The following is a 9181-nucleotide window of genomic DNA, read 5'->3' as shown; positions in this document are numbered from 1 at the left end:
TTATCAATCTGTAACAATGAAAACACATCCTGCATATCAGATATTTTTACATGCAGATTCATAACAGTAGCACAATGACAGTAATGAAGTAGCAACAGAAATAATTTTATGGTTGGGATCACCACAACATGAGGAACCGTGTGGAAGGGTCAAGACATGAGGAAGGTGGAGAACCACTGCTCTATGGCTACACCATTGTGCATTTTCACCAGCAGTGGGCAAAGATTCCAATTTTCACACATCCTTACCTATATAATGAATGTGTTGTTTAATTTTTTAAAGTGTTGGTCATCCTATTGGGAGTCAGCAGTCTCTCGCGGTTAATGGCACAGAACATCTTTTTTTGCGCTTGGTGGCCTTTGGATAGCCTCTGCGGTGAATCCCTTGTCTTTTTGCCAAGTCTCCATCATTTCTTGAGTATTTTATTGCTTGTTGACATCCCAAGATAGTTCACACTCATCTGATACTTTGCTATCTCAGCTTCGTGCCCAGCCATTTCTTTAAATAGTCTTTCTTCATATTGGAGTACAGTAGCGGAAATTCGTACCTGAGCACAAGGGGTATTCATCACCCCTGGGTTTCATGTGTTCTGACTCAGTGACAGAGCTCTTCATCCACCTGTCTCTCTAAAAGGTATGTTGAAAGCCACGAGTTTATCGGGATACGTCTGATATAAGCCCAATACAATAGACTGCAGTCACAGTCCTGGTTTCCAAAGCGCTCGTCGCTACATGGTCAAAGCTGCGTTTAACTTTTCCTTCTATGTTAGCATATCCTTCCCCACTGCACGCTCATTTCATCTCCCACCACGCCGAGTCTTTCCGTCCGGTTACTTCCTATCTCCAGCAGCACTTGTCTGGAAATTGCAGCTTTTAGGATGTTCAGTTTCAGGTATTGGTGTGTATGTAGGCCTGTCAGCTCTTCTGTTCTGCGACTGCTCTTCTTTATGCGTCGGCTATTTTAGGGTCTTGCATACATCACTCATATAGCACAGACCGAGCTTCCGGGCTTTCTACTCAAGTCGTTTCTGAGTTCCCTTCTCCATTTTTCTCATGCCAACGGACCATGAATCCTTAGAACGTGATGCCATGGTCTTGGTATCGCTGGCATTTTCACAATCCCCGCCTCTAACTTGATATAACTTGATGGCTTCCTGTGGCCACTGGGAATTTCCACATTTTAACCTCCCCTAGATTTCCAAGATGAAACTGAAGCACAGAGCACGCAGGTTTAGAAGGTCAGACTACATCCATAGCCTGCCAGGTGTGAGACCTCAGTTCTCTTTCCCACCCGCTTTCTGTGCTACGTGGTAAGAAGTCACTCCTTCAACATACCGCCTTCCAACAGTCTGTTGTTTTTATTGTGACCTGGCTGACGTTTTCCCAAGCAGGTTGGTTTTCCGTTCTACACCTCATACCTTTGCTCCGTGACTGATGGCGAGCCCTACACTAAAACGGCCCTCTGCCCACGCGCCCTTGTGTTCATGTTGCGCATTGGTCCTTCCCTGTTCCTGCCTGCTTTCCGAGCGCCCCCTAGGCACAGGGGGTCCTTGTGATCCTGCATGGACTTCCCCAGTCTTTAAAGAGCCCTAGGAAGCTTCCAGAATGCCATTTTTTTGGTCCAGAAGGCAGGGTCAGTGACCTTCTAAGCCGCTTACCTTACTTTCTGTTCTGTCTCGATTATCTGGCAGATTGTGTTAAAATGCGAGGGTTTCTTTCCACTGCGCTTTGAGTGCACGCATCTGTCGGCTTTCCGTTTTGGTTTGCATAAATCGGAGCTCATTCTTCAACGTGCTGAAACTCGAGGGAACTTTGGGTCACAGTGCCAGCACCCCCGTCTCAGAGCATCTGATGCCCAGTTTCAGAGCCATCCGTTCAGTGAGGTGGCCTGTAGTCCTTATAAAAATTTTAACATTTTACATTTGTATTCAAGTACAACATGTTTTAAAACCAGAAGCACACACTGTAAGTAGACAACTTCATGGATTTCCCCAAACTGAACACACTTCTAAAGCCACCACTCAAACGGGGAATCGAAGTTATTGTTCCCTCAGCATTCTGCCCATTCTCCACCCGCTCTTCACTCCACACAGAGATCAAGACTCTCCTGATTTACATATTCCTACCTCCATTTGAACTTTAAAAATTGGAGTCGGGGAGGGAGGACAAAAAGAGGAGCTGATTCCAAGGGCTCGAGTAGAAAGAAAACGCTTTAAAAATGATGATGGCAACATTCTGTACAGATGTGTTTGATACAGTTGATGTAGGGAGTGTTATAAGAGCTGAAAGAGCCCCCAATAAATGATTTATTTAAAAACAAAACAAAGCTGGAGTCCGTTTAAAAATAGGTCTGCTTTGTTGGTCTCAACAATATGTTTGTAAGCTCTGCCCAGGTTACTGCTTTCCTTGTGCTTCATCTATACGCACTGCCCCGCACTAGGCGGCTGGCTGCTTGTTTTTGTAAATAAACTTTTAATTGCAACACAGCCGACTCTTCTTTTCGTTTTGCATGTCGCCTGAGGCTGCTCTGGCATCACCAAGTCAGAGTCGACTCATTGCAACAGGAACCGCATAGTCCGTGTAACATAAAAGAAGTACTCTCTGGCCCTTGATCAAAAAAAGCAGTGTACTGCTCCCCTCCGCCAATGAGTCGTCCGTGGTCAGCTTGCTTTCAGACAAAGCAGGCAGTTTTCAGCTCACCCTCCTGTCAGCAGTGTGACGTAGTGGGTTATGTATCGGGCTGCTGACTGGGAGACCTTCAGTTTGAGACCACCAACCGCTCCTTGGGAGGAAGATGAGGCTGGCTGCGCCTGTGGAGGTTTACCTTCTCAGAAAGCCCTGGGGCAGTGCTGGCTCCCCTGTCCTGTAGGGCCACTCAGAGTCGGCATTGACTTGACGGCAGTGCGTTTCCAGTGTACCAGAGTGGAATTGCTCCACATCCTGGCCAGAACTTGATATGATCAGACTTCATAATCTTACCCTTTTTTGATCAGTGTATGGTTTTGTCTCATTGTCATTTTTACTCGCTTTTCCACATTCATGAATGATGTTGGGCACCTTTCCATTCTTTTGGGGCCAGTTTGATAAACTAGTTTGGGCGGCACTTTCCTTAGGGTTTTCTTGCTGGTTCTGAAGGGCGGAAGGAGTCCTGTGAGCATAGAAGTATCTTCTTGCAGGCTGCGGCTTGCCCTTTCATCCTGGGAGTAGTAGATTACTTGCTTGCTTGTTAATGAGCCACAGTGGATACAGCAACTTGTGTGCATCGCACACGGAGGAACGTGGGATGAAGCATGGTGTTTGCAGCTTCTTTAGCAACCTCAACCCAGGAAATGCCCCGGGTTGTTGGTGAAGTTGTATTTTTCCCTTGCAGCCCCTCTTTATTGAGCAGTGATTTTTTTGCATTATTATTTGTCCTGGGGTTTGGATAAGGACAAAGTTCTCTCACTTATTAATATTAAGAGCAAATGTAAGGTCTTTGAGTGTCTCTAGGTCTAAGGGTCTGTTCAACTCTCGATAATATGTGGAATGCTCAAAGATTTTTATCTAGTAAAACACAGTGTCAAATATTGGAACCGGATAGGTGCTCATTTTCTGCTGAGAACTATATGTACTCAGATCCTTGGGCTTAGTTCAGGACTCTAGAAATGGAAGCCAATTTTGGAGCTTTACAATGTGTCAAATTGAGTAGGTGTGTGTTGTAGGAGATAAACTATCTGATTTCCTGATGTTCATTATTAATTGTATTGTTTGTGTTCCTTTTGTTTGACTTTGTTTATGTTTATCAGAATAGCAGCTCAGAGCAGCGTTGCTGGTTTCAAACCATGTTTTGCTGTTGCTTGTTTTGGTTTTTGGTTGTCAGATCAACACAAGATGCTCTTACCCTGAAAATATTTAACGGCTCACTAATACTATATTTTCTCTTATTTCTAGTTTAAGCACAACTGTTTACTTTAAAGAATCTAATTTGCCAGTTTTAGAAAGAAAAAGTTACAAAACTATGTAGTGAAAGCTCTTGTTTATTTAAAATGTTTTATCCCCATTGCTCTTTTTCAGGTTCTATGTGCATGGCTGAAGTGGGTGCTGCTGTCTAAATTTCTGTGGTCATGGCTCCGAAATACAGTAAGTACTGCCCTGTCCTTCTGTCTCCTTATTCGTGCGGAACACTGGAGACACAGAAACAAACAATTTTCACTCTCCTTTTCCCAGAAGAAGCCAATTAATTTGGTCGTCTGTCTTTTGGGTACATACCTTATGTATCACAATAATTTTATTTTTCAGTTTCTGATAAATGGCTGAGGGGGCAACCAGAGAGTTTGTGGGGACTTTCCATCATCTTTCAGTTCCATTTCCCACGAATGTTTTGAAGCCCCTATAGATAAACTGGAATCCTAGTGGCAAGAGTTTTGTCTGAGCCTCGTAGGAACGGAGAAGTCACATTGTCTATTCCATCCCACCACCCCACTGAGACCAGGGTGCTGACGAGCTGGGCCTGCTCTCACTAGGCTCTCCTTGGGAGCCGTTCCACCCCTGACTCTCCTGGGTGCCTCCTGTCCGGAGGGACGGCTATTGTCAGAGATGGTCGTATAATCCCAATCCAGTTGATGGCAGATGTTCCAGAGCAGAGATTTCTGGAGCTCCTGGCAGAAGTCTTTTCTCACTTAAAAGAACTACAGGAAGCACTGGTTTCTTCCTCTGGATGTGTTCACTCGACAGTGTGAGGTCTGGTTCCCTGGTGAGCAAGAAGCCACGCCAGGCGGAGGGCAGAGTCCAGAATCACAGGGAAGCCAGCCCCACCGTCTGCCCCTTCTCTGGTGTCCGAGTATTCCAGCCAATCTATTTCCTTTTTGTTTCAGCCAGGTCGAGTTGGGAGCCAAAACAACCCAAGTGATTCACTTAATCTCCATCTTATTTTTAGTAATCCATTAGTTTCTCCCCGGGGAATGTGGGAGTGATTGCAAAGCAAGGCAAAATCATTCATGCCTTGAGCTGGCAGGGCCTCCTGGAGTCAACGGGCTTCCTCTTCACTGTGCACGACCAGGCGGTACTGACTTAGTCTTTAAAGACACAAGAAAACCATCACTTTCAGATTTCCTCCTTATCTGCACCTCTCACACACATCCCCCACCCCAAGGTTTTGAGTTTTAATTAATGCACTTGGATTGTGAATCATGAAGAGAGTTTAAGATCAGTGGCAGTTTTACGGGTTGGCATGAAACAGCTCCGGTACCAGTGGCTGTTTGATGAGAGCAGAGCTGTGCCAGAGCCCGGTGTAGGGAGTCCTTCCTCCGGTCAGTCTGTTCTCGCTGCTTGTTGGAACGCCTGTCCTGACTGTGGTCTTGGCCCTTCCTGTGTTGTTACTATACCTGTGTGGTGGTGGTGGTGGGGACTTCAAAAAGTGCACGCAGAGTTTAAAATGAACATTTTGGAGCTGCCTTGTGTGATTTTTGTTTGATTTTGAACGTCATTAGGTCAGTGTACCTTACTATATTGATTTGTTCTATAAAATCATAAAGGGCCTTAGAAGAATTATAGGATCACTGCGAGAGGGTATTCAATTGTTTTCAGATAGTCATCAAAAGATCCATCATTAGAGAGTCTGAGAATGTTTATTAAAATGATCCTGTCCCATTTGATTTTAAGAGGTTGATGAGTGTGAATCAGCACGCTAACAGATGCGATGATCCTATCTTGTAACAGTAGATCTTTAAGAAAATCACTGCCATCAAGTCAGTTTCAACTCATGGCAGCAACAGGCTGCCCCTGTGGTTTCCGAGACTGTAACTCTATACGGGAGCAGAAAGCCTTACCTGTTTCCCGGAGCAGAGGCTACTCAGGGTGATTGACCCCAGGTGTTAGAAGACTAGAACAGCTCCATGGGGTTTTCTTCGCTGTAATCCACTGAAGCCAGCCAGACCTTTCTTCCGAGGGGATGCTGGGTGGGTTGAACTGCCACCTTTTATGCTACTAGTTGATTGCAAACCTTTCCGCCACCTAGGGGCACAGCACGTGTGATTGCTGTTGAGTGTGCTGTCTTTGCTTCCTCTGCATGCCTGCGAAGGCTCCGAGCAGCGCCTTTGGACCGTGGGCCCATTGCTAGCTCTGCAGCATGTGTTGAGTTGCTTTTTCACTTAAATAGCGTTATTTATCTTGGAAAACCTTGGGAACAGATAGGGATAGTGGTTGTACCAACTGATAGCATTAATATCCCTGAGGATACATGTCAGTAATGTCAATAATTACAACTGATTTGTTACCTCTGTAGCTACTACACCCTGTGGACAGAATACAGACTTCTGGGTGACCTTAGAGAAAGCAGCATTTTTTTTCTGTCCTGCAACAACAAACACACCTCCACAGTCTATTTTGCCCTTTGTAACCAAGCTGCTCCTCTGCTGCTTCTGTTGGCTACAGGAATGGAATCCTTGAGCTCTTTGAGCTGACTGGCACATCGCCTCAGACATCTTTCCTGTATGGTTATTTCCCGTTGGGTCTTGGTGTTGAACTTATGTATCACTTTGTATCACTTTTGGTTGAAATTTATCTTATGCTGCTTAACTTTTGCATTCAGAATATCTTACCTTGCTGCTGGAGGACGCATGTTCTTTGTTTGGAGTGTTGCCGACCACCACTGCCATAAGGCCCGTTCTGACTCACAGCGGCCAGTAGGACAGGGTAGAACTGCCCCTGTGGGTTTCCAAGGCTTGCAAATCTTTATTAGAGCAGAAAGTCTCGTCTTTTCCCCTCTGATCTGCTGATGGTTTCAAACTGCTGACCTCGCAGCTAGAAGCCCAAGATATAAACCCCTGCACCAACAGGACCCTACAGGGGACTTGAGTAATCAGTTCTGTTCAGATTGTTAGTTCCTAGAATTCAGTAACCTCATTACAGACAAAGCGTAAGAGAAAGCTGTATGATGAGACTGTTCCTAAGTTAAATTTTATTGTGTTTTAAAAATGTTTAACACCTGCAAAAAAAAGGTGAGCTCAAAATATTTTTTTCTTAATCCCTGTAGGATGCATCTTTGGTACAGGAAAGAAAACTATACTGTTCTGTTGCAATAGAATTTTAGTTTCTGTGCTTTGTGTTTGCTTTCGCAGGGAAAGAACAGGCCCTTCTCCTCATTTTAATTAAATGTAGCAAACCACAGTCACTGCTCCCGGGTTGACTCTGACTCCCTGCACCCTGCAGGATGGAGTAGACCTGCCCCCTGTGCGTTACTGAGACGATAGTTTTTTTCCTTTTAAATAATTTTATTGGGAGCTCTTAACCGCTCTTATAACAATCTATATATCAATTGTATCAAGCATATTTGTACGTATGTTGCCACCATCATTTCCAAAATATTTTCTACTTGGGCCCTAGTTATAAGCTCCACTCTCCCCCCTCCTGGACTCTCCCACCCTAGTGAAAATCCTTGATTCACTAATATTGTTGTTATTTTGTATCTTTCATCGTCCGTTGTCTCCCTTCACCCACATTACTGTTATTCGTCCCCTTTGTGGGGGTGTGTGTGTGCTATATATCCAGTCTTGTGAAGGGTTCCTTTTTAATCATCCTTCCTCTCCCTAACCATTCCCGTACCCCCAGGATATCGCTACTCTCACTACTGTTCCTGAGGCTTCTCTCTCCTGAATTCCACGTGTTGAGAGCTTTTATCCGTACCAATGTGGATTCTCTGGTCTAGCCAAATTTGTAAAGTAGAACTGGATCATGGTCGTGGGGGGCAGGACGTATTTAGGAACTAGATGAATGATGTGTGATTCATTGGTGCTATGCTGCAACATGGTTGAATCATCCCTTATAATACTTCTGTGGGGAGATATCCATTTGTCTACAGATGGGCTTTGGGTCTCTACTCCAACCCCCCTGTTCACATTAATAAAGTTGTTTGTTTTGTATCTTTTGATACCCGATCCTGTCCTGTCGCACCTCATGATCCCAGAGGCTGGTGTGCTTCTCCCATTTGGGCTTACTTACTTTCCTGCTAAATGGCTGCTTGTTTAACTTCAAGCCTTGAAGACCCCAGATGCTGTATCTTTTGATAGCTGGGCACCATCCGCTCTCCTCACCACATTGACTTATGCACCATTTTGTTTTCAGTGATGGTGTCAGGAAGGTGAGTATCAGTAAGTGCCAGGTTATCAGAACAAAGTGTTCTTGTGTTGAGGGAGGCCTTGCGTAGAGGCCCAGTGAGACCGTAACTCTTTATAGGAGTAGAACGCCTTCATTTTCTCCTGCAGACAGTTGGTGGTTTTTAACTGCTGGTCTTCAGTTAGCAAGTCCAATGCATAACTCTTTTGGCTACCATGGTCCTTACTTTTCTCCCCTCATGTGAATGCAGGATGTTAAGTTAAAATGTTGCCACCATGGGGAGTTTATAGCCCTTAAATGCAAACACCCAACCCCTGGGGCCTCTGTGAAGAGCCCTACTGCAGGGCTCTCTTTGGGAAGGCAGCCAATGCCATAATCCTTTGCCAATTCCAGACACCAGCACAAAGGCACCAGAGCAATGGAAATATGCAAGCTAGACTCCTGAAATGAGTTTATTTATTTCCTGAAATGAGTTTTATTGAAGTTTTTTTTTTTTAACTTTTAATCTCTTCAGTGTTATGAGATAGCTGTTTGGTTAAAGGAAAATATTGGGTGGTAATCTATTTGGCTAATTGCTAGGGGTATTTATTTTTTTGGTGGAGTGGCCTTTTAGATTTTTTTAATAGAAAGGGGTTGTGGCATTGTGTTTTTATACCTTGACAATGAAATGGTGCCTCCAAGGGGTGGGGATTGGGTGGGGGTGGGGGGACCCCCATTGGGCAGGAGCACTTCTGGGCAGTGACTGCAGCGAGGTCTCTGAACCCTTGGCCCAAAAGCAATGGACTCTGACCATTCTGTCTGGGGAAGCAAAGCACAGTCATCTAAATTGGCACCAGTTAGTTATCCAGAATACCGCTAACAAAACATTTTCTACATTTTATTCTAGTTGAGGGAATTAGGAAAGGGTACATTTTCTCAGATCTGGACATTTTATAAAGGGCAAATGTATGTTTGTTAAGAAGTGCAGTTCCTTCCCTCCATCAAATGAGCAATAGGGGGCTGCCATCTGACAGCAGGGCTGCTCTGGACCATTTCCCCCCAGGAAGGTAGTAACTAACTGCTGTCTGCCTTCCAGTTCTATTTGTTTTCTC

The 9181-nt window shown here is 44.8% G+C and overlaps 1 protein-coding gene across 1 annotated transcript in view; it reads left to right on the top strand.

Moving 5' to 3' along the window:
• The window catches only part of SIPA1L1 (signal induced proliferation associated 1 like 1), a 255603-nt gene that overhangs the window by 59196 nt on the left and 187226 nt on the right, over nt 1-9181 (top strand). The window contains exon 2 of the mRNA XM_045288187.1: nt 4053-4118. The gene's annotated coding sequence lies outside the window, so the exon portion shown is untranslated. The remainder of the gene's footprint in view (nt 1-4052; nt 4119-9181) is intronic.

This window comes from Echinops telfairi, unplaced genomic scaffold (assembly GCF_000313985.2).
Source record: "Echinops telfairi isolate 266 unplaced genomic scaffold, ASM31398v2 ScPeMD7_18;HRSCAF=68, whole genome shotgun sequence".
NCBI classification, from domain to species: Eukaryota; Metazoa; Chordata; class Mammalia; order Afrosoricida; family Tenrecidae; genus Echinops; species Echinops telfairi.
The sequence above is the reverse complement of the archived record's forward strand: the minus strand, read 5'-3'. Positions and strand labels throughout refer to the sequence as shown.